At 42.3% G+C, this 25,428-nt stretch overlaps 1 protein-coding gene across 5 annotated transcripts in view; it reads right to left on the bottom strand.

Moving 5' to 3' along the window:
* SPATS2L (spermatogenesis associated serine rich 2 like) overlaps positions 1 to 21,636 on the bottom strand; it is an 86,899-nt gene extending 65,263 nt beyond the window's left edge. Inside the window, exons 1-4 of one of the 5 annotated variants that reach the window (XM_048309585.1) lie at positions 21,549 to 21,625; positions 11,887 to 11,979; positions 3,686 to 3,758; positions 2,701 to 2,761 (exon numbers count right to left, since the gene is read on the bottom strand). The gene's annotated coding sequence lies outside the window, so the exon portion shown is untranslated. Of the gene's footprint in view, positions 1 to 2,700; positions 2,762 to 3,685; positions 3,759 to 11,886; positions 11,980 to 20,999; positions 21,142 to 21,548 lie in introns of those variants that run through there. The other 4 variants (XM_048309582.1, XM_048309583.1, XM_048309584.1 and 1 more) reach the window with 4 other exon arrangements.
* Between the last annotated feature and the right edge of the window lie 3,792 nt (positions 21,637 to 25,428).

Raw genomic sequence — 25,428 nt, 5'->3', positions numbered from 1 at the left:
TGAACTCTTAAATTCAGACCAGTCACACTACTACACATCCACCAAAGCCTTTGTGATGCTTTTCACTACCAGGAACAAATGCTTATCTCTCCTCATACTGACAAGTGGAATAAAGAAGAGCCACCAATAATAGAGAAGGCCGAATACCCTAAAAATAAAGAATCAATTCAAGAACTCAAGAATCTCCTTTAATCTCAATTATTCTCTCTAAAAAAATCTGTGAAAGCTCAACTTGCTTTCAGTTTGACTTTGATATTGATCAAAGTAATCAGTGAGCTCTAATCAGAATTATCTGAACTCTTTGCATCACACAGCTGCTAGTTACTTTTCACTGACAGCAGCATACATAATCAAAAATAAGGTGTTGCAGGGAAGCATAGGGCCATTTACTGATTTTTTTTTTCAGAAGTGAACTTTCATTCCTAATTCAAATCTTTTATTTTTTACTTTTTCCATTTCTTAGGATAACCCCATAATTCTAATTCTTAATGTTTCAATGTTGAAAGCATTTTATCTGTCCAGTCTCATGATAAATAAGACTCACAGAGCTGATTATTTTAAGGCACAAAATTACATACTTATACAGACAGTAACAAGATGCACCTATAGGCAGTTAGAGAATTACCCATTTCTGACATAGGTCACATGTTCACACTGGGTAAAATTTCTCCAGAATTGTTCTTGCAGGACAGAACTTGAATATGCAGCCCCTATTCAGACAAGCACTTAAGTGCTACTGAATTCCCTGAAACAAATTTTTTGAGACTCTTCTCAGAGAAAAACGAACTTCAGCAAATTCTTAGTCTTTTTGAACTGTTTCAAAGTGTGCAGGATTCTAATAAAAATTTCACATCTGCACATACAAGAAAACATTTTTCATCATGAATACTCTGTTCTTAAGATCTTACAATAGGATTTTGTTCTTCTTTTTACAGTACTACATTAAAAAGTAAGTAAAAAAAGGTAGTAGGATTTGGGGTTGTGGTGGGTCTGACTGGGATGGAGTTAACTTCTTTCACAGCAGCCCACAGGGTGCTGTGCTTTGGATCTGTGGCTACAACAGCACTGACAACACACCAGTGTTTTGGCTATTGCTGAGCTGTGCTTGCACAGTGTCAAGGCCACCTCTGTTTCCCACTACACCCCCACAGCCAGGCTGAAGGTGGACAAGAGGCTGGGACGGGACACAGCTGGGACAGCTGACTCAGAGTGACCAAAGGGATATTTCATGTGATGTGTCCTCAAGTTCAGAAATAAAAACTGGGATAGAGGAACAAAAGGATTTTTTTTGTTTTCAAGCAAGTTTTTTGGCTGTTGTTTGGAGACTGGCTGGGCATCAGTCTGCCATGACCTAGTGCGCTGTCTCCCTTGTTTTGCACCCCCTGAATCCATTTTTTCCTTCTTCACTTACTGTTTTTCATCTCAACTCAACATTGTCTCGATTTTGTTCTTCCTATTTTCCTCCTCCTGCTCACTGTGGAGAGCTACTGCAGCAAGTGAGTTAGGAGCTGTATGGGTGCTTGGCAGCTGCCCAGGGTGAACCCACCAGAGCAAGTCAAATTGAAAACCCATCCCAGATTGGTGTACTCTCTTCTCAGATTCTGATCTAGAACTTGCTCCAGTATTCAGTGTCTACAAAACTATTTCCCTAGATACTTGTAGGGTACTTGAACTCCAAATATCTGAGCTGAGTATAATCCTCAGCCCAGCTCTACAGTCTGGGGAAGCATTTGTTATTCCCATTCTGCTCAGGAGTAAAGAGGTGGAGAGAGACTACAGGAAAAGATTTTCAGAGTTGTTTAAAAATTTTGGCCTCATTTGCAGAAAGAACATTTACACACCAACCATCTTTTAATAGCAACCTGAAGGCTTCTCAGAGCTGAAAAACAATCCCTTTGCAAGTCTGAGGACTTTACTGACCTCCCTACTACTGTCCCTCCAAGTACAGGATCCACAAATAAGGACCTTCACTAACAAGCCAGCAAGTTTCCTTATTCTCAGGGCCACAAAGCATCGTTCTAGATGTGAAAGATCAAGTGCAGCTGAAAAACTACCATCTCTCACTGAAATTACTGCTTCTGAGAAATCCCTGTGCTGTAACACTGCTGACAAGGGTGGAGATACTTCCAAGATATCTTGCTCTCTAGGCAGCCCATCTGTTTCTGACAGCTCAACTTCTGGTCAGCAACTGACCCGATGAGTCACTCTGGTTGTACTGTACAGAGCTCAGAGCCAGACAAGCAATATTTCATCATGTACTTGGCCACACTTGCAATCAGCAGATGCGTAAGAACCACTTCGGGCACGTATACTTTTCTTCTTTCCTTTGAGGAAGTCACACAGCTCACCACTACCGAGTTTAGCATGCTGAATTATTAACTACCAGATTGATTCTATTCAGCCACTCCCTGTGATCTTTCCACTACCAAAAGCTTTGGAAGTTTGCCAAGTAGCAATTCTGTGTAAAAAGTCTGAAGCAAAAAGGAAATCCTTAAGAAACAGCATAACTGCCTCCACCGAGGAAAGGGGTGCATGAAATGAATAATGTGCAAATGAAATGAGTTCTCCTTCAGTCTATTTATTATAATGCCTGAGCATTTCAGAAACTTCAATACATAAATACATTTATCATCCTGACACCCATGCTTAAGTGCAGGAGTATTGTTATCTCATTTTACAGATTTAAAATTGAGGAATTACATGATTCAGTGATGATTTCTCAGGAAGCCATTCGTAGGGGACACAATCCAGGTGTCCTAATCTGCAAGGAAAATGGAGAACCTTACAGACATTTGAAAAAAATGGTCACCTCCATTAGAATTACATAGAAGGATGAGGTCATTAGCCCACTTATTAGATTCAGGCTTGGAAGAGGCTTAGCTTATGTTTTTTAACATGCTGGACACAGAGAAACTGCCTCTGGACAAAATGGCAAAAGGAATTACTTGATATGTCCAAACAAGTATTTTCTTCAAAACAAGTGAGAAAAAACATGGGGTTTAGATCACCTCTAAAGTTAGGCAATTGCAGAGACCCCATTTCTCAGTTTTGTAGTCTATATGTGCATCTTATTTTTTTTTTTAATTACTACAAAGCTACCCTTTCCCACTACCCTCTGAACATCACTTTGGACTACACTTAGTGTGATATGACTTCAGAATACCAGTTCAGCAGAACTTTCAGTTGCAAACCATGCTACACCTTCACAAACAATTACAAATTGTAGTTCAGTTGTGGTTCAAACAGTTACAAAGATGAGGAGATGGTGAGGAGAAGCAGTAGGACCATATAGCACAAGCTGGTCAACTTGCTGACACAGAAAAAAAGAAGACAAAGGAGAGAAATTTATCTGGAGTGGTGAATCATAGACTCTGGAGACAAAATTTACCCCTCCCTGGGAGTGTTCAGGGCCAGGCTGGGTGGTGCTCTCAGCAATCTGGTCTACTGGAAGGTGTCCCTGGCCATGGCAGGGGGTTTGGAACAAGATGATCTTTAAGGTCCCTTCCAACCCAAGACACTCCATGATTTCCATATGATTCAGCTTCCAAGATGTTCAAATAGACTGCACTGCTCTGGTGAAAGCAGCCCCCAAAGTTCCTGGGTTCTTGTTCCTGCACTGATAGACCTGTAAGTAAAGAACCTTCCTATCTGAATGATCAGCAAAGAGAGATAAAAGGTATCTTACCACTGAGAATGACTCCAGTTTCTGTTCCTATTTTTCTATCTTCTCCAGTAGACGGTATCTCCTGCAAAAATAGCTGGAAGTTTAAAAAAAAAAAAAAGAAAGAAGTACTTAGTTAATTTACTCTTGATTTACTCTACTGTCTTCTCACAAGAGACTTTTGTGAAATAAACATCCCTCATTCCTTTACTGCTGTGGTCAACATGTGGGGGTGCCCTTACCTGTTTTTACAGGGCCTATCTTCTAAGGGCCTATCTTCATTGCCATGAAAGCTTAGGCAATCACCTGAGCCTTGCTGTTAGTCCCATTCCTGACCACACACACAATTCTCCCCTAAGACAAACGCATTTTTAAAGCATGTTATGCTCAAACTAGCCAGCACATGGGATGTGCAGAAAGATAAACGTAAGCAATGAAAACTATTTTATCATTAATGCAAGAGGACCGTAGGCACAAGTTACAGGAACTTAGCAGTTACTAATCAAACCCTTCTGAGCAGCACCAGTGCAGTTTCACTGTGGTCATTCTCCAGAAACAACATTATCATCTCAAGAATACTAACTCAGACGAGACAAAGGGAAACCCAAAGAGTGACACCAGCACTTTGTTCACAATACAAGGCCTTTGCTGATTTGCATATAAATTTCAGAGGAATTGTCCTCAAAGTTAAAGACACACAACCACATGGAAAACTGAGTGCCTGTTTACATCCATACACGGATGAATGGAAACTGATCTCCCAATTTCCATAGTGCGGGGAAGTAAAGTTTTGTATTCTCTCATGCAGCTGTGAAGAGAAGGCAGTCATGGTCTATGGTTTACCATGCATGCCAGATAGAAATTATTCCTCTTTGGCTGCTATTAAGAGTTGCACACTGGTCCTTGTTTGCTTTGGAATAAGATCTGTTCAGCAGTCCCTCGGCTAACCTTAAAAGCATATTGTGACATTTCTGAAGATCCTGACTGCTGAAATCAGCCTCTACTAAGCCACTATGACTGGATTGTCTTTACAGACTAATTTTTCCTTCTGTACTACAAAATACTCACTCTTTGTACTAGACTAGAAATGTGTCACTGCTGTCCTATTTTATCATTATTGAAACTACGTATTTTGCCAAGGCCAAAACTAATTTTAGACTGCAAATGTCCTGTCAGCATCACAGGTTTTATTTTAAAGCAAGGCAGAAAGCTCTTAATTGCTTCTGCATCCGAAACAGCCAGATGTTCCCTGAAGCACTTCACCTGGCAAAGGCTCCCACAACAAAGACTCTCACAGCTTATGTCCCAAAGTCCATTACAATCTAAACGCACATTTCTGCATGGCTTGCTGAGTCACAGTTATGTTCAAAATCAAAGGAATGAATAGAGCAATTTAAAATGTGATGCTTCGATGAAGAAATACAAGTAATCACACATGTCAGTGTTAAAGAGCATTTCTGGGTATTGGAATCTACACAACAGGCACAGATCCATGAGATGAATAGAGGGGCTGGAAACCTGGTGAGGGAAGCATATCCAATTCCTTGCCTTTGGGCAGAATCCCTAACCAAGCACTGGGGAAGGGGCCTATGCTATGGCCCTACCAGCAGTTTGTTTTTTGGTGCAAGCAAGAGCAAGATTTGGCTATTTCCTTCAAAGGGACACAAGGAAGGGCTGAGAACTTGTCCCTTTTGTCCAGTGAGCACCTGAATTAAACTGAGAAAGACAGCAACATTCCTAATAGCTACTGCATTTCTTATGCCAACATACAGACATTTAACCCCTTCCAGTACCACCTGTAGTCTGCAGGCAGTATTTTTAGGATTTAAACACAGAAAATCAGATATTGACATTATTGCACTGAGGCACCCTATTGCACTGAGGCACCCTAGTAATTCCACTTTTTTCCTGCATAACATACCACCTGCTAAACCCCAGTTCTGATCTTTTTCAACCCAAGCTGTAGAGGAGAATCCCCTCCAACTTCACTGGAAAACTAAAACTCAAAAAAGCCAAATGGGAAGAGCTTTACAACTTAAAAAATATTTTTTTCCTCCTGCTTAAAAGTGAGTTCTTTTGACAATTTTTGTCCTTTTGAACTTCACAAGATTTTAAGAAGAAAGTGACAGATAATGTCAGAATCCCATTTCTTGATGTGGTCAAGAAATATGGTCACTGGTATGAAATTATTCAAGCTAGAATTATAATTATTGCCCCTTAAGAGCTATTATTAAAAACTATTTTAAAAGACAAAGGAACACAAGCAAAAAATTGAAGTCCAAAGTTCTTATTTTGCATCATCATAAAGTAACAAAGCAGACAGCCAAGACAACTGTACACTACATGCAAAATTATACCTCCCCATTTTATTGGGTGATGTAAAGATTTGTTCTTTCCAAGCAAAATCACATCTATCAAATTTACCAAATGAGATGTATTACTTTGAAAAATATTAATTAATTCTGTGGGACATCTTTCCATAGCTTGATCACCTTCCTAAATCACCACTTTGTCTTTACTCAATGGTCCATGACATGTTATCAAACAGTATGCAGGAAAAAATGACTCAAGGGCAGAGAAGGGAAATGGAGAGTAAAGGCACAACAGTTAAAAGGAAACTTATTTCACGTACGTATCACCACAGAAAATACTGTTGCTTAACATCTGTAAATGTTCAAGGTAATTTCCCATTATAATGAAAGGTCAATTCTTGAAGTGATTTTTATTCTCAAACAACAAAAAGACCCCAAAATAGGAAGGCATGCTGTCACTCTGCAGGCCATAGAATACAGACTGTAAAACAGCGGTCCATATTCCTCTGTGGCAGATCCATGGCTGATGAAGCCCATGTGCATGGAGATGGCATGATACCCGCCCACAGAACCTTCAACACATTGTCCTCCACTGCAGAGTATGAAGAGGGGGAAAAGCAGAGCTTCAGATATCACATCACCAAACACATTTACCAGAGCTCAGTGACAAACAACTGCACCAAAACCAACATAAGCCAAAACACCTGCCAGGAATCAGTGCTCATCACAGCCCTACAGCCCGGCAGAACATACAAATAAACCAAGCATTTAAAAGCCTTCCCATCTTGAGCTGTGACTTTTTCAACAGTTCCCTAATCCTAGTATTAATGTGATATGTGACAATACAAGAACCAGAAACGAAGTTTAAATCTAGATCAGAACAGCTATTCATTGTGACATGGCCCTTAATGAACCTAAAGGGCAGAATCAAAGCATAACATGCGCTATGGAACACTCTAGACTGGAGTCCTCATCCTATAGGAATCTTCTTTACTCTTCAGAAGAGTAAAACAAGCCCTTTAACCCTCTTCTTCTGACATCTAACCCTGACCCCAAACTTAACCTAGAATTTCACAACACACCCATCACAGAAGAGCTCAAAAACTAGAACACTGCACTCTGCTAATTCCACTGTAGACCCATGAGCCTTCTAGACCCTAACAGTAAACATAACCTGCAATCCCTTCATTCCCAAGTAAATAGCCTATACAGATAGGATTTGCACACTTGTGCAAAACACGGTGCTAAATATATCCATACAGTGCATAGTGACTACAGTAGCACTGAAATTAACTGGAAGTTGTCAGTCTGCTAAGACTAGTTTGTTTGGCTTCTGCTTTGGGTTGGTTTTTTTACTTACTTCTAAAAAATATTAAAAGCTAAGTTTATAGGTGGAATCAGAGGCGTGCTGAGCCAGGATGAACAGTGATAACACAAGAAAACATTGGACTACAGATAGCCAGCTTTCATTCCAGGATATTTCTCTGGTAAGGCCACTGATAGAACATCTAGGTGAGAGGAAAGTCAGCAGAAGGCAGGGAATCTTCTGAATGTTTATATGAATGACTGCAAAGGCTATTTGGAGTCTGCTGGTACATACACAAAAAGTGAGATTTTGTTGATTATTATGACACTTGGATTTTTTTTGGCCCTTTTCTGGGTTTCGATTTTGGCCTAGCTAGTCAGTCACGTTTCCCTAATTGCCAATGCAGCTGTTTAGCACACAGAAAGCAAATCTCACTTTGACAGTCAGACCTTATGACATCTATCTCAACCATACGCCCCACACAGACTGTAAGCTCTGATGTAGTCAAAGCAAGTAAGGGTTTCTCCTTGTCTGTCACTGCTACACTTCAACAGTGGTAAGATCCTGTCAGTATCAGCCAATTTGTAACAACTTCCAAAGCTGAACTCTGCTTGCCTTTAACTCACGATGCTCCATTTTGTGCACTGCAGTTTCTAACTCTGGCCAGGGCATGCAGTGCTAAGCACACTCAGCAGGATCCAGCTTTCAGAGGACAGTTCATACAGACATTTACAACGTGCATTTCTTATTGCAACAGAAGATGCATGCGATTGTACAGCAGCATAAGCTTTCTGACTAAAACCATCCTCATCTGGTATTTGCCAGAGATTGTATAGCAAAAGAATCTGTTGACTTTAGGATTGGGAAACAACCAAATAAAAGCTTCAGGACTGGACCACCTCTCATACTATGCCAGATTTCTGTTCAGTGACACAAGTCAGGCAATGATACCACAGTAGGGCAAAGGATAGGATTTGTGTTCAGCTGTCTGTAAGCACCTTTATTCTCCTACCGCTGATCTCCCATTATTTCAGTCTCTTACTCTGCCTAACGTAACAAGAGTTGACAATTTACTCCCAAAGCATTGTGGGCCTAACCCAATTCCTCCTGACAGAACTGGAGCTGGAACAGATCCGTAACACAGACATACATGGGCCAGATGACACTGGAAATTCAACAGCACAGCGTTGAAAAGCTAGTATCTCACCAAATGAGAAACCTCTCCACTGTCAGAAGAACTGGACCCACTGGAAGCCCAAAAAGGTTAGAAGACAGAGTTGTGGGCCCCACTAAAGCACAAGTTCTCAGACAATGAACATAGGGCAACATTTACAAGTTCTACTTCCTACAAGAATTGCTGTCTGCTTCATATACACACCATACTTCTGATAGATGGGGACAGTTTTTTTCCACAGCTGGGGATGCTTTACTTGGATGTGTTTATTTTTCCTCAATCTCTGTCTGACTCACAGATATCTCCATTTGTTTTAGTTTTCTTCACTCTCAGAAACTAAGAGGTTTTCTGTAACCAACTGTATCATAACCAGGTACACTGTCTATGACCCTAGCAGATTTATGGAAAGCTCTCTTCACTAAGAAACGCATCCACATGTTCCCAAAAATATCTTATTTTGGGAATTAACTTAGTGAAAAGAAACTTAAACTCATTTGTTACACAGCAATAGAATGACTGTCTTAAGAGTTGTTATCTATCTCAGCTTGGAAATGATAAAAATTGGATACTTTTCATTTTGCAGAACTCTTTGGTGGAGCAGGGATAGCAACAGAATAGCTACTCGGGCACATATGCTATACTCAAGTTCTCAGAGTACTTTGTCAAGATCAGCTAATTGAAATTAAGATGAGAATTTTTCCTAAAACACATGAGCTCACATTGCCAAAATTATTCCACTTAAGGGCAGGTGAGGACTTCTGATGCTACAGTTGGAAATATTCAAAAAATGATATGACATCCTTAGCCAAATGGTTATGATAGTTCATTATCATCATTACTAAAGAAAATATTCCCTAACATATTCCAAGCTAAGATTTGTGCACTCTTCCCTGCCCTGACCTAAGGATGCACAAAGTCTACCTGAAAAGGCATCCCAGCTGGCATTACCAAGACTGGCTTGATGACACAAGCCATTATTTGTCAAGATTTCAGCTTCTGAACTTGATGACTTTGCGCAGAATCCTAGAAGCTGTCTAGTATACAACATACTTAAAACAGAAAGCCTTTGGGAATAGCCAAGCAGACTACTTGAGGAAAAAAAAAGATCACGAAAGAAGCTGTAGAGGATTTACAATTCTGTTTTGTTTCGATCAGTACAGTAGCCTAGCCCATAAATAGAAACCAGGTGGATTTTTCCTACGTTTGCTTTACTTTCTTTCTTTGAAAGTTGCGGGAATGATGGTAACCAAGCAACACCACAAGCCTGGAAAGCCCTAGTTAAGACAATTGCTGATACCCTGATGAGCCAGGATGTGTTCGGTGCCTAGAGGAGCTATGGGATCTGCATTTTTGTACACTCCAGGGGCCACAAGATCCTAAAAAGAATGAGGAAAAATATTTTGTACAATCTGTGGACTCTTGATGCTTCAGTGTGAAAAGTGCCTCCCTCAGAAATGAATTTTGCTGCCACTTGGGAGTCCACTGTGAGTTTTACTTGCCACTTTTGCAAGGTCAGTCTGTCAAGGAGAGCTTCCCCTTACTGAGGCTTGGGAACTCAAAAATACTGGGTCTCAGACAGTGTAACTGTTAAGATATTAAAAATAACATCCATGGATTTATTAGAAATATCACTGTGGATCCATGTAAATTTGAGTATGTTCATTCATACAGAACACAACCTTATAAATGAATGTTGATGATAAAAAGTGTAACTAAATTGAAAAAAAAAATATCCACAATGTTATTTTCTGGTCAGAAAAGCACATCAGAACAATCAAGTATTTTACAGCTTCTGCAATGAACAACAGCTGAAATAACTCACTTTCCATGCAAGTGCAATCAGCACTATTTTCAAACTGGCACATCCTCCCTGTAATCAGTCTTCAGCCTCCCAACAGAAGGAAAGAAGCTTTTGAAGGAAGCGGTACTTCTTACTTTGCACACTTAAGCAAAATCAGTTGTGCCCTCCCTCTGTCAAATGGTTTTTATTCAGCATTTTATAAAATAATTTTTTTAACTGCTCCAAAACTAAAGTAGGTATTTTCTTAATAGCAAAGTCAATATATATATATATTTGTACAAACATTTCAAGACATAATCATATTCTGAGAAAGAAAAGTACACAAATGATGCTTTTTTAAAAAGTTAAAATCATTTGCTTACCCAAATAAGCAGAAGCAGAGAAAATATGTCTGAGTGCATATGCTTTAAACTGAATGAGGGGTTATTTTAGGAGACAAAGGATGACTACTGAACACAACCAACATGTGGTGGATCCATTAAGGCTGTGGATACTGAGTTTATGCTGCCATTCAGCAGACAGCACCTTAGTCTCACAGGTAAGACAGTGAGATCAGTACCAAAAGCAGGACAGCCCAGCTACAGCATTAAAAAGCTCAACCCTGCGGAACAGGTTTCCAGCTTTTCCTCATACTGTATGATTTATATTGGGTTTTATTGTGCAGTAACCAATATCAAAGACTACAATAAATAAGAATTAAAATCACCAAAAAGCCCCAAATAGAGACCAAAGATCTCCCCTAAAAGCTCTGTTGGGACACAGACATAAGGGGGCTTCAGGGGACTTGGTCTACTGCCACCATTGCTGGGCTCCTGAAAAAACATCACACGATGACTGTGAAAAGTAGAACTGTTTGTCAACACAACATCAAGTGTTGAGTCTGCCTCTGTAACAGCGTAAGTGGGTCTGAATATTCAAAAAACAGAGTACCTCCTGGGAATCTTTACCAGGAAGTAGCCCAGCAGAGGGATGTACACTCTGCATCACCCACTGGAGCAAGTACTACTGGACTGCATCCTGCCCAGAAAGAAAGCACTATGCCAGGGCCCAGTATGGCAGCAGCAATGGGATCCTCAAGGCCAATTCCACTTCACTCCATTGCAGCTGCCCTGGTGTGTGGACAGGAGGAGGATTAACAACTCCCAGACTGCTATCACCTAGGCAGTTTCACACTTCTTCCTACAAGAGCTGAACACAACCATGAAGCATATTTGGACAGCACAGAGATTAGACATATCCCTTCTCGTATAAAATTCCAATCCTTATTTCTCTCCGCCTAAAATGGAGAAATACTCTTTTCTTGTGCATTCAGATTCTAAGAGTGGGATCATAAGGAACAAAAATGAAGATGAAATCAATTTACAAATGTAAATACAACTCTAACCTCTTTTGAAGCTTTACTAGGAAGGAGGAGCAAAATTACCCAGGGCATCTTGGTCAGACTCAGCCATGAGTGTAAATGAGATCTCATTCCCATGTGGTATTTCACATCACAAAGGAAAACACAGAGCTCTCACAGTCCTGAGACAGAAGGTTCCATGAAACAGCAATTTGTTTGTCAAAGCAGTCTTTTCATGGGAATGACATACAAGTAACAAAATAACACCCAAAGTTTGTAAGCAAACTTCTCACCTTGGAACTGAGACTGTTTCACTGGTGATTTAAATGACTTTGGCCTGGGCTTCAGCTGAAATGCTTGTGTCAGTCTTTTAGTTATGAAGGAATCTGGGTAAAATAAAGCAAAAATACAGTGTGGTTTTCTATTCTGCTAGTAAGTTTGGATAAAAGCAAATAGGTGCTGGTGCAAATCTGGAACGCCTTCAGGGAACTCAGATATACCCCATGTTAAAGCAAATTGGAGTTTGCCTCAGTTTGTTGGTATAGCATCTTCTATATGGATCGTTTATTCTGAATTCATGTCTGCATTTACTTTCCTAGGAACAAACATGCATTTACTGCTGACATTGAGCCTCAGCAACTGATCTATGACTTGGCACCTCTGCTCTAAGTGCCTTTGAGGTACCAAGAGTAAAGTTTATTCCAGTAATAACCACTCACCCACAAGACATAGTCTGAATATTTTATGGTACACTAAAAAAAGTAACATCCCATTTAATGACAATGTTGCATGGAAAACATTAAATGCATGCCACGTGGCCAAGCTACCATCTCTAGCCCAACCTCTGCTTTGAGAATTATCAGACTTCTGTTTGTTTTAGCTTTGCAAAGTTATAGTGCATTGATATTATTTATTTTTCCATTTTATTTCCTAAGATATTTGCTGCTTCAGTAGAAGAGGGGAGTGGCACACAGTAGCTACAACCTATCTTTCTTGTTTCCAAGGTCTCCTGGCTTTCACAGATGGACCTGCACGGTGTAGGCTCTGCTTAACATCACCGATAACTCCTGTCCCCAGTATGAACAACCAAAGCTTTCACATGTAAGCAAATCCCTCAACATGCATAGCTGCAGATTTCAGAAACACACACTGCCTGACCACCTCATGTTCACCTTGATCACCAATATATTAAATCTTAAAATTATCTCAGCCACCTTAGCACATAAGCACATTTCTTCTAGTGAATTACCAAAGTCAATGAACTTGAGAGGCCAGACAAGCAACTCCTGGTATATGTTCAGGAATATAGCACACTGTAAAAGCTGACTATTAAAAGCAGAATTATCAAATTACAAAATAAAGAGTGATATGATTATATCTTTTCACAGAGTCACAGACTAGGTAAGGTTGGATGGGATGACCATGGGTCATCTGGACCAACCTCCCTGCTCAGGCAGGGTCATCCCGGAGCACATTCCACAGGATTGCATCCAGACAGTTCCTGAATATCTCCAGGTATACTGAATATCTTTTCTCTCTGGGAAACCTGTTCCAGTGCACAGTCACTTCCACAGTAAAGAAGTTCTTCCTTATATTATGGTGGAACTTTCTGTGGTTGTGTTGCTGGTTGTGTTTTGGAGGTAGGGGGTGTTAAACTGTAACCCATGAACAGATACCTTCCTACCTTTGTATTAACACAGACAGTTAACAATTTATGGCCTGTCTCTTAAGGAGCCCATCTGCTGTATTTTCCATTTCAATTAACAACAGATTCCTTCCCAAAGCTCTGTGATCAGTACTGGACACCAAAAATGTCCAAAAATGTAGTGTCTAAGAGTCCCTGAGGTCCCTTCCAGAAAAAATCCTAAATGAGCAAAAGGCAAAGCCTTTTATGGAGTCTGGTACCAAATTTGTTTAAAGACAAAATCCAACAAAACCAGCACACTCAGCAACAGCCCTTGCGAAGCACCCCAGCTGCCAGCTGGCGGCAGCTCCAGCGGTTCCCCATGTCGGCCAGAGGCCTGGAGAAGGAATGCGGCTCTGCAGGAGCATCGCTCCCATACACGTGGGGAAGCACCCTCACCACACTCCAACCTTACAGACTCACATTTCAAAATGAGTTGTCCTTGCCCAGGTCTTTGGCACTGCATAGAAACAGCTCTTGCTATCACATGTTTGACCATTTCCCTCTATCAAACCACTTCTGCAGAGCTGGACTCTGACTTCACAGCCAGCTCAGTGAGGATGCAGAGCCTGGAAGGTTGAGTTCAGTCCAGAATAAGCACCATACCATGGTACAAAATGTCTGGTTTTTGTCATCAGTAACAGCAATCCTGAGGTTTTTCTTTTTTAATTCACAGAAGTTTCTTATAGCAGGCTAAGCAGCTCTCTAGATGGAAGAAGACATTATTCACTTAAAATAGTGAACAATAATTTAAAAATGTGCTATTCAGTTTAATTAATGACTGAGTTTACATTGCTGTATTCTTTTAATATGATGCAACAATGCTAATGACTAACCTTTTTGCAATTTAATAGACCTTGCAACTACAAGATGATCCCTCTTTCATTTAAAAAGTCCCTTGTTACAGCTTAATAAATCATGTTTTGCTTTTTAGCAATTCTCACTAAAATGCTTTGGAAGGCACCATCATTCACTTACAGGCTGATGTTTAGTGGACCTGACTGTACACAATGGCAATTATAACTTCCTGCGCTCAATGTCTCTGGAAATCCAACACTGGAACACCAATTAAAAATTTCTACCCCTTCCTCATCTGTAGGGTAACGCATAAAATAATCATGGTTGCATACAGGTTAACTTCAGAGAAGGAAATCAGGTGTTAAAATGCCAATACAGCAACCTCATCCCAGAAGCAAAGAAAACGGAAACCCATTGTTCTCTGTCAAGAGATCACAGAATGGGTTAGGTTGCAAGGGACCACTGTGGGTCGGTCACCTGCTCCAACCTCCCTGCTCAAGCAGGGCCATCGCAGAGCACACTGCACAGGATTAGGTCTGGACGGTTCTTGAATATCTCCAGTGAAAGAGACTCTGCACCCTCTCTGGGCAATCAGTTCCAGTGCTCAGTCACGGCCCAGTAAAGAAATTCTTCCTCATGTTCAGGTGGAACTTCCTGTGCATCAGCTTCTGCCCATTGCCTCCTGTCCTATTCCTTGGTACCACCAAGAAGAGCCTGATCCATCCTCTTGGGACTTTCACTTTAGGTATTTATACACATTTACGAGGTCCCCTTTCAGTCATCTCTTCATTGCAATCCTCATTGTACTCATGGCAGTGCAATGGATGAGTTTACACACATGACCATCTGTTGCCAGATTATGAAACAGCAGAGTGACTTCCCAGACTGCCAAATCATGGAATCACAGAATGGTTTGGGTTGAACGGGTCCTTAAAGATCACTTAGTTCCAACTCCCAAGCCATGGGTAGGAACATCAAATCACTAGATCAGGTAGCCCAGAGCCTCATCCAAACTGGCCTTGAACACCTCCAGGGATGATATCCACATCCACACAGCTTTCCTTGTTCAGAACTTCCTTAGTTTCTAGCCTTACTCTCTTCACTACAAAATAAAGTACAACACTTCCCATTATAGAGTACCCTTCATCCTGAAACACCCTGGGACTCTGAAGCCTCACACAGAACAGCCAGAAGTTTCAGGACTGAGCACTAAGTGGAATGAAAGGCAGCACACTGCTGTAGCCTGCTCCACAGCTGTCTCTCATGTCATATTCTTGGCTACGGACATAGAACCAAACTCCTACTCACATCAAGGTGCTGCAAAACTGCCAATACATGTAGAGGTCTGACAGGACCTTAGTTTTAAATACCTCTTCCCCAGAAACTCAGCTACAGAGAATGTAGACTGCACCTGTTTCAGACATACGAAGGGCTTGTGTCATTCACAACAAGAAAAATTTGTGAGGCTACCAGCCATGCTGTGATGCAGACCCAGTAGCACACAATTTGAATCATCTTGTATCAAAAAGCCCAACCTTCCTCCCCACCTGGGCTTCCTCCAACCACCACCTTCTGCTCTCTTCCCTACCACAACCCTACAGGCACTCTTCTTACACAGCAGCTGCTCTAGTTCATCTGTATTTGCCTCACACTTCAGAGGTTATTGTAGAGGAACAAACCCTCAAGGATTATAATGAGAAGTAGGTTTCCTTCTTTCATCCTAGTAACAAAGTGCATGCAGTACATAGGAGACCTCAGTTCCTGTGGGAACACATGATGAAGCTTCTCTGCACCTTAGAGCTGCACAGCTCTATCTCCACACCATCCCTCACTCCGACGTACCCAGTGCAAGGACCACAAGCTCCAATTCTAACACGAAAGCACAACTTCATGACAGCACCTTAACAAACCAGCCAATTCAAAACAATTTCTAGCCAAAACTAAGTTATTAACGGAAAACAGAAACACAGAAAAGGCAACATTTCATTCAGACCTTGTCCTAAAGATCACTAAATCAAATACTGCACAGGCTAGTATCACTGCTAAGATAGTTATTCCTTCAGAACACAGAAAGGAGAAGTCCCATAGTGATGACATTTTGGGACTTGTACTGCTAGCATAAACCACAGCTTCTGAATACATTCCAACTGAGAAGTACCACCACGCCCAAACTGCATGTGCAATGGTTTTACTGCATTTAATTTTACACAGAGAACCGTACACAGCAGTGTAATTTAGATACTAAAAGTGAATAGCTTAAGTGTAGTGCAGAAGAGGAAGCCACAAACTGGATGTGTGTAGGACAGTACATACTGAAAGCTGGTTTTATGTATTACTAAGTAATTTAGTCTGAAACAACCATTTGAGTATGTGCATGAGCTTCGAGTTGTCCAGAGCCCAAATACTCTTTCTTGGTAGTTGTATCTAACCCAGCAAGAAAGCCTCAAGTCCTAATTTGCCACTGTGAACCACTCCTCTGCAGCAATGAAAGCCAGGTGCCACAGACAGCATTCAGGCAGACACTCCAAGGCTGAACCTTCAGGGCAAGTACCGCACACATCTCTAACAAAATAGCCAGGATCCTAATTGGCTAATTTTGAGATGAGAGCTACTCTCATTTGGAAATGTCTCATAGCACCAACAATATCTTTTGGTGGTGTTCCAGGTAAGACTCAGTCAAGCACCATAAATTCTTGCATGGGTTTTACACAAGGTTGGGCCAACAAATACCAGTCTACCTACACCAAACACAAGGTGTTTATTTTGAAATGCTGCCAGGCAGGTTGGCTTTACCAGCACAGAAAGACAACTCCATGAGACTGAGCTGTCAACACAACAGTGGCAGCAGCTTCTTGAATGCCAACTCAAAACACACCCACAACCTTCAAGGATAGTCACCTTCCAAGAAATCATACAGTTGACTTGGCTATGCACGGCACAAACAGGTAACATTGCTCAACTCCACCCAGGATATAAAACAGCACCAACCCTCTTAGAAAGACAGTTCATGATAACACCCGGCTTAAGTTACCACTTTAAGAAAAAAAAAAAAAAAAAAAAAAAGAGAAATAGAAGAGACCTTCAGTCAAAGAAAATCACACAGGTCAGATCTGTCCCCAACTCTGACTAGCAGCACACTGGTATTCACAAACAGGTGAGGCTCCTTTGCCATTTGAACTCTTACCTTTCCAACACTTGGGAGATTAGATTCATCAGTAATTTAAACACCAGACACAGTACACTGCCATAGGCATTTTTTTCAGCCAGCAAACCACTCGAGAGAGTACTGAAAGGCCTATTATGAAGGCCAATTGCTATCCTTTTCTTGAATGACCACATGAAAATCCGTGACTGTTCTACAATGGTTTGAAAGGGCCTTTTGTCTGAAGGAAAGGACAAGGAGTCACAAAGTATTGCAGATTCATTTGTAACTCACGGCTTTTGAAGAAACTGCAGAGCTTCAGTTAAAAGCAAACCAAGAAAAGAACAAGCTTTGAAAATGTTATGCCCCAATCCTTTCCTACTATGTACATGCAGAGCATATTTTTAGTCTCTTTTGTATTACAAAAAGATGGGCTGGCATTCTAGATTATTGTTGTTTTACAAGAGAAGCTTAAAACACTTGCAGAGTTTTGACTTTATTCCCAAACCCTAATTAGGGTCTGTAGCACTATTGTATAAACAGAAAATCATCAGGAGCTTTTTCTGGTACAACATCTAGTAAAAGTGTAATTGTACTGGGATAATAAGTGAAACCATTGTCACTGTTGCTTAATAATCACTTTAGTAATTGAGCAAATTTGGCATCACCCATAAAGTATAAGATGGCCAATTCAAGAAAAAGACCTCTTTTATATTGAGAAACCAGCATTAGACTTTCATTTTGAAGTCTGTTTCTGAAGTCCCTCACCAAAACAATGTCAGTTACATCGCTGACAACTTCCCAGAAGAAAAAAATGTTTTATTTCTCCCCCTACCCCAATGACACTTCAGTTCTTAGATTTTACACGCGAAGGCGCACACACACTCAAAACAGGACTTGCACACATGATTTCATTATGAAATTTCTAAACCCTCACATGGACAAACTTTCAGCAGGAATGACAGTGGAAGCTAATAACCTAAAATAGATTTCTTCTAACCCATATGCAGAACTAGGGAATTACTACACTTCCATCCAGAAACAAGAGTTACGGCTGACAGACTTGCTCTCTTCACCTGTATGTTCCACCCACATACCAGGAAACTGAACAGTCAAAAAGTGTCGGTTTTCACTCCCCAGCTCCTTGCCACATCCCAAAATTTATATTCCTTGTGCTCCCACAACGGCACTGAAGCCAAACAATGTATTTTGCACACACCATTGGTCAGGGTGCCAGTTACATTTAGCTCTTCTGACCACCTTATCAAATTACATCAGGCAAGGAGCTGGTCCTTGGCATGTTACAAGACTGCACAAGGGCCAAAAGTTTTGCTGTAGGAAGCAGCCACCATACCACGTCCACATATACATTGGAAGTAAAAGCCCTGTCATGACAAACACACCTTCAGGGTAACTCCACACACCCCATCATCTCATGCTCTCCAAACCAAGAGCTTACAGTTCGGAGGACTGTAAAGAGACTCTTGCCAATGCAAAGTAGAGGCAAAACAATGCTGCACATCTTGAAGTTCAAGGTGCTCAGAAACCACAGGGCATAGAGGTGTGACATGTGAAGCCCCCTGCTAATCTCAGTGAAGTTCAGGACCAAATCTTTTTGATTTAATAATGATATGGAGCACTGCTGTCAAACAACTTTTAACAGGAGAAGGTGCCTAGTCTAAAATAAAGGTATTTCATTACTGTTGTTTTTATATTAAAAGAAGAAAACTGTGAGAAAGCTGGTGAAGCATCTGAGGAAGGAAGGCAGGGGGAATAGAGAAACTGAAGCATTGGAACAGTGCAAAACAACAAAGAGGAGACAGTACCACCAGACAGGAGTCATATTTCTCAAGAGTAATGTGGACAATAAAATCCTTGATATTAGCTACAAATCAAGTACAATTAGCAGTTAACTGTTATTTTTCTTCCCTAGATCTTTGTGCAAAGTCTCACTGCCCTTGGGTCTTCTGCTCCAAGTCATTACACAGCTTTACTTTTATCCTCCAGTGCACAGTGAAAAGTGGAGTTTGACCTTTCCTTTAGATTTGTAAAGCACCACAGCAGATTGTTTTGAGAACATGACTGAGGTGGAGTTTTTTGTATTCTGCATGACTAACATTGCTAACAGTGTCTAAATACCTCCAAGACATGGCCTCTGAAAGTACACCAGGAAACACAGCCCCCTAGAATGACAACAGAGGCCATGTGTGTGGGTGAAAACGTACACAAATATAATAGTTTGAGGGAATTAATACCAAATACAGGTTGTCTACAACTGCTGACAGGCACAGGTTTGGTACCTCCATGATTGCTGGAGAACAACTTGAAGAAAATATAAAACACATTGTAGGCCACTGGAAACTCTGTACTTTCTCTTAAAAACAGGCTTGAATCAATTTCAGCTCCAGACAAGCATTTCCTTAAAATTCAGGAAACAGCAGGAAGGTGTCCTGACATAGCCTCATTTCCGTTTCTTTGAGCAAGAAGGACTAGATAAGAATAAGCAATCCATATTCAGAACCAAATCTCTCTCAACACTGAAAGATGCTTGTGTTCAATTTTTAGGCTCATTACTGTATGTCAGACAAAACAATAATTCTCAAGCATGTTTCTTCTCAGGAGACTGCCTGGGCATAAGGACTGTGGACTTAAGGATAACCCTGAGGACATTTTGAAGGGTACTTAGTTTAATTCATCTTAATCATAACACTTTTTTATGCCGTAAATTTCCCGGAGTGGTGACCTTACCTCCTTACACAGTTATACAGCACCTGACACAGTACAAGCCTTATCTTGATTAGCGTCTCATTACATTTAACAGATCCTGCTGTTCTCAAAGGGCCAAACACCTTCCACTCCCCTAGCACAATTAGTGGGAGAACACTCACAGCCTTGCAGCAGTGTTCAGCTTCAGCAGTTTGTGATGGCGGCTCACTAAATTCATCAACCTGTTCTGACCTGGAAATCATTCTGCATTTGCACGGTTTGACTGCATTCACAGAAACAATTGTGGCAAGGGCACAGTGTCCTGCTCACAGCAGCTTGAAGACTCTGGTTAGCAGCATTCAACAGGTTGCCATCTAGGATTTCTTTCATGGACCGTGCAAATACACTCCTGTTAACCTGACATTCTACTTTCTGTGTAGAAAGTTTTTAGTTTACCTTCTTGAATCAATATGTTTTGGAAAACATTTTATAATTGCATCAAGAGCTCAAAGAAACAGAAGAAAAATGCCTCTTGCATACACTGGTAATTCAAATTTAAAGGTTAACGAAAAAAAAATTCCCACAGAATATCATTAGCTGCCTTGAAGCACATTTTCAAGCTGAAATCAACCAAATCAATCCAGTGGAATGTGACCTGGAATGAAACAGATGGATTTTCTGTGGTGCCTCTTAGTTCTCCTAAAGAAAACAAATCTGGTAGTACAAGTGATTCACATCTCCACACGATGAGGCTGAGGGTGGGGAAGGAGCTTACACTATTAACTTACAGCTCAACAAAGGAGACATTGCATTCTGATAGAGAATAAAAAGAGTACTGCCAGCTGCCGCTGCTTATCAACGAATTCCATACCTACTAATTTTTTTTTTTTGTGCACAGTAAAAAAAGACAAGAAAGATTTGAAAAACCCAACAAACCCTAAACCAAACACAAAATCAGTAACAAAAAACCCCCTATCATCGTAGCGGTCTTTTGCCTTGGCACATATAAAAAAGAGCGTCAAATGGGTGGATTTATGCCGAAACAGCAGCTGAGGCACAGCAAGCTCCGTGCCTACCTTGCGGTGTGGCAGCGCTGGCAGCAGCGTTTACAGCCGTGCCAGAGCCCCCGGCGGCGGTTCGGGACGGAACGCTCCGCTGGCTCAGCGCGCCGGGCACGGGCGGCTGCGCTCGGCGACACCCGGCTCCCCGGGCGCGCAGTTAATCATTTATGGCCGAGGCTGTTACCGAATAGCCTTGAACAGCCCAGCCCAGCCCAGCCCAGCCCAGCCCAGCCCCGCTTCGGCTCCGGCGGCGCCGGGAGGTGGCGGAGCGGCGGCCGAGGGCGAGCGGCGGCGAGCAGCTCCCGGGCGCTGGCGGAGCCGGTCCCAGCGCACGCCAGGCGGGGTCCAGGGAACGGGGCCGGCCCGGCTGCGGTCCCCGTGCCGCCAGGAGGGGCCCGCCCGCAACCGGGGCTCGGCGCCGGGACCCGAGGCGACAGAGCAGAGGGTGGGGCACCGCGGCAGCCGCACCCCTCCCTCCCCGGCACCCCTGGGCACGAAACTCCCGGCGGGCCCCCCACCGACCCGCGCAGGTGCCGCTGAAGGGACGCGACGAGGACGCCTTACCTGGTGCGGCCGCGGCGGAGGCCGAGCAGGGGCTGGGGCCGGTGGTGGCCGTGGCACCGCCGCCCTCCCGCGGACACGCCTCGCGCCCCGCCCCGCGCGCCAGCACCGCCCCCGGCCCGCCCCGGGCTGGGCTCGGGGCCGGGGGCGCCGCCGGGCGGGAGCGGCGGGACGGGCCCAGGGCGAGGCCGCCGGAGGCGCCGCTCCCGCAGCGCTGCGCGGGTCCTGGGCTCTCTGCGGGCCGGGCCGGGGGAGTTGTGAGGGATGGAGAGCGGCCGCAGGGGTTGGCTACAGCCGCGGGCACATGATTTACGTGTACCCCGCTTGCCACGCACAAATGAACCACCCACGACGCGCAAGGAGAGCGTTGGGCCTCATGTAAGGAACTATTCCGGAACTTCTCTGTAAGTGAAAGTAAACAGGCAACATCAGTCACGGCCAGGAGATACATTTCAACCTCGAGAAGAGATGACCGAGAGGGGACCTCATTAATGTGTATAAATATCTAGAGGGGGGTGTTAAGAGAATGGATCAGGCTCTTCTCGGTGGTGCTGAGCAATAGGAAAAGAGGCACGGAGCAGAAACTGATGCATAAGAAGTTCTGCCTGAACATGGGGAAGAGCTTTACTGTGCGGTGACCACGCATGGGAACGAATTGCCCAGAGGTTGTGGAGCTTCCCTCTCTAGACATGTTCAATAACCATCTGAACACAATGCTGTGCCTTATGCTCTGGGATAACCTTTCTTGAGGAGGGGTTGGCCCAGATGACTCACTGTGATTCCTTCCAACCTTACCCATTCTGTGATGCTGTAAATCTCAATGAATACTCATGGCAAACAATGAGAATATAAAAATTCACCACAAGTTTTTCAGTAATCAGTGCTTTAAAATACCACCTAAAAGTTCCAAATAAAATACAGTCAGGATTGTTAATGCAAAGCTTAAGAAGCCATAAATAACTATCCACTTAAATTTAAACACTAGAATGCAGAGGTATAACCATACGCTTGGAACAAAATACCCAAACAAACAAACCAAACAAAAAAAACCCCAAAACCAAAAACCCCCCAAAAATTCCATAACAACTATAAACTGGATTTACTATCAGTATTGGTGTCTTACACTGTCATAAGCATTGCCCTTAACCCAAACACATAACAGTTCTCATTTTTGTTAGCAATGTGTGCCACAAGTACTGGAAAATCATACTGTTCCCTCTCAAAATGGTTGCATACCTCTTTTCCAGCTAGCACAAATGGCACATTCTTGGTCATAGCACACCTCTACTTGACTCCCTCCCCTCAGCCAGGAAACAAACTTCTTTCACCCTCAAACACAGTTTGGAGACAACACTCGGGCCTTACTGTTTTCAACCAAGGATTCCAAAACTGCCGCACTGAAAATCATTCAAGGTGCAATTTATAGTAAGAACGTATCCAACCCAACCAGGCAGAGCTGGCAGCGTTTCCTCCTGGCAGGGAGTGGGGCTGGCAGGGAACCGCCGCAGCAGCACGGTGCAAGGTTCGCTGCGACAGTGGTGCCCCAGGAAACCTCACTGGGCACTTTCTACTCTATTCGGGCACGGTGGCTTTGTTGAGGATCTGTCAAATGGACTTGTCTACCTGCTGCAGAAAGCTGGGCATGAATGACATAGTGTTGCGGTGAGGCTACAGGTTGAGAATTGTGTCTGCACTTGGAGTCATGTCTTCAAAACTATTCAGACCTTCAGTAAATGCTGGTTTATTTTAAACAATGTAGCTTGGTATGTCCAGGCTTGTATTTGTGTAGGGAGAGTGTGCTTCACAATAATGCTAACATTTGTTTGCACCCTGAGCTGTATGAATTTTGCCTGGGAGTTTTGGAAACGATTCTGAAGTTCAAGAGAATGGTGGATTATATTCATAAAACAAGGGTGCCACTGACCTTTCAGCACAAGAGAATAGATGTGAATCATGGACCTGAGATTCATCTAAAAGAACACAGTGGAAACACATAGGATGAAAGGCTCTAAAGGCTTTACAAATTATATTTAGATGGGGGAGAGCAGGGAGAAAGAGAATGTGGGAAAAAGAAGAATGAAAAAGGATCCTGCTGTTTAGCTCATGCATAAACTGTATGTGCCTAGCCAAAGGTCACTCCTTTTATTTTGTCATTAATTTCAATGACGGTAAATGGTATATGAAGAACAATCTAAAAATAAGAACAGCCAGAAATAGCTTAGGTTTTTGTGTGACAGCGTGGCAGGAAGGAAAACCTGAACTGAAACTTCATTCCAGATCTTTACTTCTGGCTTTTGAAAAAGTAGTGACTTAAAGTTAATTGTTTAAGATGAACTGTAAATCTATTTAGAGAAGTTAAACAAAAATTAAGTGGTCTACGTTTTAATGTATTTTCCAATAAAGTTTTATACTCTGTGTACACTGCAATTAATTCCTAAGGTTGCTTTTTTTTCATCTACCACTCTTGTGAGAAATGGTGTATTTGGACAGTTTTGAGGGGGAGTTTTCTGGGTTCTAAACACAAGTGAAAAAAACCCACTAAGTACGAGGCAGCTGTAAACAAATAGAGGAGGAATAACAGCTTTGGGAAGCCTTCAGGTGTATGCAAAAGCTGGCACAAGGAAATTGCCATCCACAGCAACTGGAAGCAGAGGCTGAAATGGGAACATAAAAGGGATAATGTATGTTCTGCTGTGAGGGTCATGAATGGCTGCCTCAAACAAATCTTCAGGCAACAGGAGCTCTTCATACGGAGACTGATGCAACATCTGCCAGTTTTTTTTTCTAGGGAATAATGGGCCCATATGTAGAAGGTGATCTCCAGACAAGGTGACACAGATTCTACAGCAGCACTGAAAAAATTTTAGCATTACTCCACCAGATTTTTAATTTTTGCAGCAAATGTGCAAATCTGCATTGACTTGCAGCATATTTGACTGTATGCTGAGCTTACATTTTCAGAAAGAGGACACCAGCTGCCCAGAGTTTAGTTCTCATCTTCTGTTTATGCCAAATAGCAGTATGAACTTTACAGTTAACACACGGTGCAGTGGTTCACTTTCTGTGGAGAGGGTAATAGTTGGTTAAGGTAAAATGAGCAACAGCAATTAAGCATCCCAGCTGGATCATTTGGGCTATATTAGAAGTGAGATGACCTGCTCAAAGCACCAACTTTGGATTTTGCATTAAGTCCTTAGGTCACTGTATTTCCTGCACAACCATGGTCATATTTCTGATGTGACCCCAGACAACTCATTTGGTTTCTCTCAGCCTCAGTTTGCCATCTGCAGAAGAAGAAAGGAATTTCCTCAGTTTATATGACAAAGATTAAGAGATACTCCAGGTGTAACTGTACAATGTAGTAACTTTGGCAGGAAAGGTGTCTTAATGATTTCTTGCTCACTTGCAGCCTCCCTGACTCCATCCTGGCACTGTAATCTGTTATTCTATTCAGTTTTTGAAACCTACCCACAGTCCAGACCACTGAAATGACCTGGGTTAAAAATACAACACCATCCCCACCCCCCCTTTCTTTAAAGATTTTTTTAACTGAGATCCAGTTGATGCTGAAGCTCCAGCAGCTGGTGACCTGTCATGAAAAGGACCTTGAAAATTGACATGTCATAGTCTAATATCAGATAATGAGCTGCAGTAATCCAGAGGGATGTCACAACACAGCCTTTGTAAAATCATTGTTTTTGAAGGGGAAGAACACCCCTCACACATAATATGGGTTTGTATCTGGTCCTACTTGATTAGTTTTGGGGCTAGGGATGGAACAGGAGCCAACTGAAAGCAAAGGTAATAGAACAATTACATAGGATACATTTTATCTCCTTTATCTCCTTCAAACACCTACTGCTCCCACAAGACTGACAGACTC

This window comes from Corvus hawaiiensis, chromosome 7 (assembly GCF_020740725.1).
Source record: "Corvus hawaiiensis isolate bCorHaw1 chromosome 7, bCorHaw1.pri.cur, whole genome shotgun sequence".
In the NCBI taxonomy this organism is placed as follows: Eukaryota; Metazoa; Chordata; class Aves; order Passeriformes; family Corvidae; genus Corvus; species Corvus hawaiiensis.
The sequence above is the reverse complement of the archived record's forward strand: the minus strand, read 5'-3'. Positions and strand labels throughout refer to the sequence as shown.